We start from the raw sequence: 9708 nt of genomic DNA on the forward strand, positions 1-9708 counted from the left end.
CCCCAAGTTGATCAATACTGAAGTAGGGCTGGGAAGCCACTGAAACGATTTCACACGTTTTGGGGAGTTAGTTTGCCACATTTCTGCTTTGAACTAGAAGAATCTGTACCTCTAAAATGTGCCATATGGACAACTGAGACCTAGGGGATGAAACGCATCCTATTAGGCTCTCATTCTGGGGATCTCAGAGGAAGTTTGGTTTTTCCTAAGAATATTAAAGTGCAGCTTAACTGGTTTGAGCTGACAGTGGAGCTAAAGTGAAAAGACGCTTGCCCCAGCTAAGAACGTATGCTAGCTGAGGTGCTGAGAGTCATTGCACCCGTGTTCCTAGACTCCATGTTCCTCAAAACCATAGTGAGACTGGGCTCCGCTCTAGCAGAAAGCCGAACATTATCATCCTGACAGAAGCTACCCCTTACATAGGTGTACATTTCATACGGAAAGCAAAAACCAACTGAAGCTCAAGTTAAATCGTCATAACAATGATTTTAAGGAAAAATGAAAGTTTTGAGGAATTCTCATGATATTGTTTGAATATGTAAAATTAAACTTATTTGAAAAACTGTAAATGAATGTCAAAACTTCCTTTGTGTGTATTTCTAAAGGGATGATTTTTTTTTTCTTTTGAGACACAGTCTCGCTCTATTGCCCAGGCTGGAGCGCTGTGGCGCCATCTCAACTCACTGCAGCCTCCACCTCCTGGGTTCAAGTGATTCTCCTGCCTCAGCTTCCTGAGTAGTTGGGACTACAGGTGCATGCCACAACACTGGGCTAATTTTTTGTATTTTTAGTAGAGATGGGGTTTCACCACGTTGGCTGGGATGGTCTCTATCTCCTGACCTCGTGATCCGCCTGCCTCAGCCTCCCAAAGTTCTGGGATTGCAGGCGTGAGCCACCGCACCCAGCCGGGATGATTTTAATATTATGTATAAATGAAATTTACCAGCCAGGCACGATGGCTCACATCTGTAATCCCAGCACTTTCGGAGGCCGAGGTGGGTGGATCATGAGGGCAAGAGATCATGACCATCCTGGCCAACATGGTGAAACCCCATCTCTACTAAAAATACAAAAATCAGCTGAGCATGGTGGCACATGCCTGTAGTCCCAGCTACTCAGGAGGCTGAGGCAGAATAATCTCTTAAACCCGGGAGGCAGAGGTTGCAGTGAGCCAGGATTGTGCCACTGCACTCTAGCCTGGTGACAGAGCAAGCCTCTGTCCTAAAAAAAAGAAAAAGAAAAAGAAATGTACCATTTATGTAACACTCTTTCATATAAAATGCAAAACCCACTAATTATTTTTGTGACAGGAATCCAGCCCTAATGGGATGAAAACAAACATTTATGAGAAGCAATTTTTGTTGCTGCTTTTAGAAGTTTGGTTTGTGTTTTCGGAAATATTTGTGGAATGGCATATAACAGGAAATCAGTAAATATTAATATTAGATAAATTAATGTTATGTTATATACACTAAAACTCCATTTCAGAATCACTCATTCTCCCCCATGGAGCATTAAGATTGCCGTAGTGTCCATATTACCAAAATATGCTATGAAATGAAGAACACGTGATTGGGGTTTGGAGCACATTAAGTTCAGACAAGGTTGAAAGTGACAGAAAACCAGCTAGAACTCCGCAGTCCAAATGCGAATGGAAATATTCTGTTTTGTGTAACAACAACGAAAAATCTATGGTCTCACTCTCTTCTGGCAGCACAGATTTGTTGCAGGTTCAATCAGTGTCTACAGCACCCAGCTTCTCCTCTCTCTCTCTCTCTCTCTCTCTCTCTCTCTGTCCTCTTTCCTCCTCTTTTCCCTCTCTTCCCTTCTCTCCTCCACACAGACTCCATTCTCTGATAGCTCCCTCCTTGTGATCACAAGGTGATGACAACCACTCTAGACTTTATACTCTCAAATTCAGGTGAAAAAAAAGTGAAGTGACCTTTCCCAAAAGTTTCGGAAAAATACAAAAACCAAACTCATCATCTCATTTGCCACAATAGACTGATATGCCCAGCCCTCACAACAATAGCAAAAGCATTATAGCCAGGGCAATGTGACATGTGATACTCTGATCTGGGTCTCATGCCCCATCTCTTAGTTACGGAGCAGGTAGGGAAGGAAGTACAGGCACTCAGAGTAGGGAACGTGGGGTTCCCTTGACAAATTGGAATGTAGTGTCCAGAAGAAGATGAATGGGTGCCGGGCAGCAGAAAGTGCAGGTGTTTATTAGGGTGTGGTAGGTAGAGACTTCTTTACTAAAAGTTACTGACAACTAACTGAGAAGCACGGATATAATTAGAAATATAACAAGCATAGATATTGATAAAGTATAGTAGAATACATGAGGTACATTCGATAGTTATTGTAAGATGCTCTCATTTTCCTCTCAAAATAAAACCTTATTTTGTGCCTCTAAGAGTAAGACGCTATGCATTATATAGGATGTAAAAATGAGTCTTGGATTTCCTGCCTTCACATTAGAGGAAGGGTAAAAAAAATGAAATGAAGCATTTTTAAATTAGATATGGGGATCTCCCTATACTGCATGCAGTCTGGTCTCAACCTCTTGGCCTCAAGTGATCCTCCTGCCTCAACTTCCCAAAGCCCTGGGATTACAGGTGTGAGCTACAAAGCCCTGGGATTACAGCTGTGAGCTACTGCACTTGGCCTGGAATGACTCTTCTCATTTTTATTTACAGACTTCTCTTCCCTTAGATCTCAGACTACAGACAACACGGATTTAGGTCAGAGGTGGGGTCACCATGACTCAGAAGAAAGGCATTTAACATTTTGGTGGCATAAGGAATGTACTTCCTTTTAGCTGATTACAGTCATTTTCAGATATGGGACATTTTGACTTACTTATTTCAATGGAGAAATATTTTAATGGCCCAGAACACATAATATTCAATGTCAATTTTATCATTAATATGTATAATTTTTACCCATTCCTCATGTCATTACGCTAAAATTCTGTATACACTAAAACTCCAGATCAGAATCACTCATTCTCCCCCATGGAGCATTAAAATTGCCATAGTGTCCATATTACCAAAATATGCTATGAAATGAAAAGCATGTAAGCTCAGACAAGGTTGAAAAAGTGAAATGAATAATGGAGCTTTTTTTTTTTCTTATTAGAGACAGGGTTCTCTTAATACTACATGCAGTCTGGTCTCGAACTTTTGGCCTCAAGTGATCCTCCTGCCTCGACTTCCCAAAGCCCTGGGATTACAGCTGTGAGCTACTGCACTTGGCCTGGAATGACTCTTCTCGTTTTTATTTACAGACTTCTCTTCCCTTAGATGTCAGACTACAGACAGCATGGATTCAGGTCAGGGGTGAGGTCACCATGACTTAGAAGAAAGGCATTCAACATTTTGGTGGCATAAAGAATGTACTTTCTTTTAGCTAATTATGCTTATTTTCAGATACGGGACATTTCGATATACTTATTTCAGTGGAGAAATACTTTCATGGCCCAGAACACATAATGTTACAATGCCAAGTTTATCATTAATGTGTATAATTTTGACCCATTCCTCAAGTCATCCTAAGATTGATTACAAAATTCAGCAAAGCTGCATTTGACCAACTACACCAAAATGCCTGGTGCAAATGAGTCACATAAAAGAGCCCTACTTTGATCATTTCTATTCACCAAATTTTTACTTGTTAACCTAAGGTAAAGTGTTTGAAAGAGGAAGAGCAGGCCATGTCTTGTCCATATTTTTAGATATTCCTAGATGTGTTAGGACGATGGGCTATGACCATAAAAGAAAATAACATGAAATGCATGGAAAGAAACAATGATGCAAATGTTCCATAAGATGCAATAAAAACTTAATTATATAAATCCTCCTCTTTCCCTAGTCAATTAAATATGATTGATGCTGCTGCTGTCACTGTTGTTTAATGTGCTGTTACCAGTTCTCGCCTTTGTCCAACTTCTTACCCTCACATTCATTTATCTATGAACATTTGTTGAGCATCTTCAATATTCCAGGTATTCTGTTAATCCCTAGAAATCAAAAGATTTTAAAAAGTCATGACTTAAATCCTTAAGAAGCTTATAAGACAATGGTAGAAACCAACAGGCACACACGTGACTATGACAAACCATCTGCAGGTGTGTCTCTTCCCCTTCAAGTCTCGCATTCTCCATGGACCCGTCATAGGGCACTGTGAGAACTGGATCTGTCTCCTTTACTGCTCTGGAAACAGTGAAAGATATTTGGGACAGAGACCCACTTTTTAGTTTTTATTTTTGACTTACTTTAACCTATCACCTGTATTCCCTCATGCTGAATAAAGGAAAACCAAATGGCATCTGATTTCAGAAAGGTGATCACCTGCTAATGTGAATGTGGGGTTAGAATAAGGGATTCTGTGTCTCTGGGCTACAAGTGTTTATTGTCTAACTTTCTCTCAGTGCCTGCCCAGTGCATTGTGCTGCGGGGAAGTGCCAGAGGCCAGGGAAAGTACTTCCAGTGCTCACCCAACAACGTCTGCAAGCACAAGTCATCTCCAGGACAGGAAATTTCCAAGGGATGAAATGCTCTGGCTCAAAAATTTGTCTTATCCCAGCTTGGTGGCAAGATGAGAGTCCTGATCCAGGTCTAAGCTAACCTGGGACTTTAAATACACAACTCATTCTGCTAACTCCCCTGCCCTTCCTTCCTGCTTACCAAGCAACCTTCTGGTTAACATTTAGCTTCTCATACAGATGGCACTAATAGAGAGGCTTTGGGGCAGTTACATTTCTCATGGTTGGCTAACTACCTTAGCATTTTTGGCTTTCCATGCAATCTGTTGTGAGCAAAGTGATCATCTGTCTCCCTTTACCTGGGAAATCCTGGGACCCTAGCAATACTGCAACTGTGGAACTATAGGACTGAAGGCCAGAATATGGGATACGAAAAGTACACTGCAATAGATAGGATGAACCCTGTATGGGTCCCAACAAGTCATTTTTCTTACGGAGTCTCCCTTTGTCACCAGGCTGGAGTGCAGTGGCGCGATCTCGGCTCCTTGCAAGCTCCGACTCCCTGGTTCTGAGTATTCTCCTGCCTCAGCCTCCTGAGTAGCTGGGATTACAGGCATGTGCCACCACATCCAGCTAATTTTTGTATTTTTAGTAGAGATGGGGTTTCACCATATTGGCCAGGATGGTCTTGATCTCCTGACCTCGTGATCCACCTGCCTCAGCCTCCCAAAGTGCTGGGATTACAGGTGTGAGCCACTGCGCCTGGCCATCATTTTTCTTTAATGACTCCCCAGTCTCATCCTATGTGTGATTCAACACCTATCAAGTCTCAACTTGGACTGTAGAAACAGTTGGATGATGTCCACGTGTCTGGAGGTAGAGTGAGGAGAACAAACTCAGGATGCCATGGCCAACATGCCAAGAGGAGTGAAGCACAGCCCGTGGAGAACGCAGCCGTGCCTGGCTTATTCTCTGGTTTACTTATGGAGAGAGGCTGCTGGTCTATTCTGTTGAAAGTTTGAATAATTTTTTTTAAAATCCAAAGGAAGAGGCTGGGCATGGTGGCTCACGCCTACAATCCTAGCTGTTTGGGAGGCCGAGGCAGGTGGATCATCTGAGGTCAGGAGTTCAAGACCAGCTTGGGCAACAGGTAGAAACTCCGTCTCTACTAAAAATACAAAAATTAGCTGGGCACAGTGGCACATACCTAGAATCCCAGGTACTCAGGAGACTGAGGCAGGAGAATTGCTTGAACCCAGGAGGCGGAGATTACAGTGAGCAGAGATTGCACATTGTACTCCAGCCTGGATGACAGGGCAAGACTCTGTCTCAGAAAATAATAAAAATGAAAATGAAAATAAGTAAATTAGTGAGATGTGGTGGCACACACCTATAATCCCAGTTATTTAGGAGGCTGAGGTAGGAGAATCATTTGAACCTGGCAGGCAGAGGTTGCATTGAGGCCAGATTGGGCCACTTTACTCCAGGAAGGCGAGAAAGCAAGAAGGGAGGGAGGGAAGGAAGGAAGGAGAGAAAAAAAGAAAAAATTGGAGTAATTTTATTCCATCTATCATTACCAGGCAAGGACATAACTTCAAATACTCTAAAATAAACACCAGTGAGAGTCCACCCAATCTGAGAAGTGTATTTGTATTGTTTCGATTGTATTGCTATTCACTAATTTATTTATTTTTTACCATGTGTTGCATTCTAAAAATAAGCTAGGTGCTAGTCAGAAAAGTGAATCAGGCTCAAACCCTGATTATATAAAAATGCTGGCTGCTAGCCTGTCTCGCAGGACTCCTGTGAGGGTTTCCTGCTGGCTTGAAGACTGGCAAAGAACTCCCTCAAGGAGTTGTCAAAATCTTAATACAAATAACCCACTCTAATTACACCAACATTATATGTTTATTACATGATATTATACATATTACATATATTATATATATATGAACATTGGAAAGTGAATGGTAGTATCTATCTTCCATTATTTTGGCAAAGGTAATGGCTATAAAATGCCGAGCATGTGACAAGTGCTCAAAAATGATAGTAGTTATTTTTAAATCATTATCATTATCACTATTATAACTAGTAAAGATATCGCCAATGTAGAGCAAATTTTTCAGAAGAATGACAAGAAAGCTGCCCACCACACTCCCGTCCACCACACTCTACCACTCCACTGTTTGAATTACTTACTTGAAATATGAGGGGAGTATAGAAGAGAACGCAGAAGAGGAAATAAACACATTTGCCACTTTCAGTGAGATATGAAATAGCTTTATAAATATGATGGTAACAGGTCTGGAAGCAGCCATGCGACCCTCATTTAATCTGTTTACTTTTTTGCCACTTAGATTCATCTCATTCTGATATGAAATAATCTGCCACTTATCATAAGCGCTTTCTCTGTGGGGATGTGGGTACCTAACAACAAAATTCAGTAAGCAGGAGAACCTGGAAGTCTGGTTCAAATGTATCCACCAAGCAAAATAGGTGATTAAGATAGGATTCAAAGTCCTCTCTAATAAATGGTCTACAGTCGCCAATAGATAAAAAAACAAACAGGCCAAAAGTAAAAGATAAAGAGATACATAAAAACTGAATGGGAACCAGGCATAGTGGTTCACACCTGTAATCCCAGCACTCTGGAGGCCGAGGTGGGCAGATCACAAGGTCAGGAGTTCGAGACCAGCCTGGCCAACATGGTGAAACCCCATCTCTATTAAAAATACAAAAACTAGCCAGGTATGGTGGTAGGTGCCTGTAATCCTAGCGACTCCAGAGGCTGAGGCAGAAGAATCTATTGAACCTTGGAGGCGGAGATTGCAGTGAGCAGAGATGGATCCACTGCACTCCAACCTGGGCAACAGAGCGAGACTCAGTCTTAAAAAAAAAAAAAAAAACTGAACGGGGAAAACTATCTAATTTCTTTTGGAGGAAATAACTTCCTAAGTCATCAGTTGATAGTGACAACACCTTATTTTTGCACACAAGAGTACAGCCAATGCCCAATCTCATGCATTATTCCATTTGATCCTAACAACAAGACAGACAGATAACATCAGAGAATATCTAAGGACTAGCTTGAAAGGAAAGGCCAACTTAACTCACAGACATATTGTTGATTCTCCCAGGAAGGATTTTCTTTCAGATTTTTCTGGTTCTTTTTTGTTTGTTTATTTGTTTCTTCATTTCAGAAGAGATTTATTTTCCCATCAACGAATGTAAATTTTTTTAAAACTGGTTTTGATTCAACCTAGTTCAAATACTTATTTTTAAAAATAGAATATGATTTCTACTCTAAGTTTAGCAGCCCATTACATATAGCAAGTGTCATGCTATGTGAACAAGATAGTGTGGAGTCTGACATAAGTAAATACGAATGTAGGATGCAACAGGCTTTCCAATAATTTTGAGCTAGATGGATGGTAAGTTTAGAGCAAGAGGGCCACGGAGAAAACAATTGCTTGATGCAATTTTAATGAAATGAGTGCTTGGTTTCATTATATTTACTTAGAGATGGCGCAAGGTCTATTTCACAACAGCACGTGGAAAAGCAGGTAAAGAAAATGGCTCTTACAATGGGAAGTATTCTCGATCACGGGGAGGTAAGCAAGAATAACTAACTGCCTTGAAGGAAGATAAATAATTAGGGAAGAAAAGAGAACTTCTAAAAAGTTTATAAATACTGCTTTGGTGAGATCTGGGAAGGTGCCTTCTTAAAATATGAATATAAAGTCAAAGAAAGTAGTGATTAGAAAATAGAAATTCTAGAATTAAGAAAACATTTCAAGAAGGTTCTGAAAGGTCATGGACATCTCCCCAGATGTCAAAGTGGATTCTTCTTTCCACTACTACCTGCTGGGCAGAGCATACCTTTGGAGCAGGAGAGTAAAGTGTCTGGCAAGTGGCCACTACAAAAAAGGAAAACGGTAGAAAGTCTGGATAATCTTGAAGACATGCAGGAGGCATCTGATTCCATTGTCATCAATGAAAAAGAAAGACTGTAAAGATGGATAGAAGGATTACCTTTAATCCATTATAAACTCCTTTTTTTCTATCGGGGTGTGTGTGTGTGTGTGTGTGTGTAAATGTATATATTTTTTCAAAAGCAATGAAAATAAGAGATAAAGAAGTACAAGAGGAAAACAAATAGTAGATCTCATGTACACAGTGTGTTCCATGACATACATTACTCTCCAATCCATAAAGTTGCAAAGTTGTGATATTAATAATAGTCTGCATTTAACAGAGAACTTTCTATGTGGAAGACATTGTCCCAAGTACTTCCCATGTATTCTTTCACTTAATGCTTAGAATGCCCCTTACAAATAATAATGAGTATTTTCTCCATTTTACAGTTGAGGAAAGGAAGGTTCAAAGGAATGAATGCCTAGAGATGCATAGTTCTAGGCGGTCATGCCAAGATTTGAGCCCAGCAATCTAAGTCTGAATAAGATACTCTTAACATTTCACTGCTCTGTCCCTTTGTCTGTGAGACATGTAAAAGCAGATGTCAATTAGGCAGAAGATTTTCACGCCTGAAAGTCAGGATAGAGACCTGGACTCCAGATAGAATTGTGGGCTTGAGCAGCAAATAGAAGTAAAATTGTATGAGTGGGTGAAATCCCAGGACAGTATTTGTAATCGAAAGAGGAGATCTGATCGATCTCAACACATCAGGGGTAGGCAGAGAAAAAGAAGCAAACTTCAACCCCAGAGATTGATAAAGTAGGAGAAAAACTAGCAAAGTGGTATTTCATGAAAGTCCATGGAAGCCAATGTTTCAAGGAGAGGGTTGTCAACAGAGTCAATGCTGCTCTAAGTCATGTTATGAAAGGGACTCAGATTCTTTGACCTTAGAAATAAGAAGGTTGGCCGGGCGTGGTGACTCATGCCTATAATCCCAGCACTTTGGGAGGCCAAGGCAGGCAGATCACAAGGTCGGGAAATCAAGACCATCTTGGCTAATGCAGTGAAACCTTGTCACTACTAAAAATACAAAAAATTAGCCAGGTGTGGTGGCACTTGCCTGTAGTCCCAGCCACCCAGGAGGCTGAGGTAGGAGAATAGCTTGAACCAGGAAGGCAAAAGTTGCAGTGAGCCGAGATCATGCCACTGCACTCCAGCCTAGGTGACAGAGCAAGACTCTGTCTTAAAAAAAAAAAAAAAAGAAGAAGAAGGTAATTGATGACGTTGCTAGAGCACTTTCAGTG

This window comes from Aotus nancymaae, unplaced genomic scaffold, assembly GCF_030222135.1.
Source record: "Aotus nancymaae isolate 86718 unplaced genomic scaffold, 86718_ANA_hifiasm-v0.15.2.pri h1tg000041l, whole genome shotgun sequence".
Classification (NCBI taxonomy): domain Eukaryota; kingdom Metazoa; phylum Chordata; class Mammalia; order Primates; family Aotidae; genus Aotus; species Aotus nancymaae.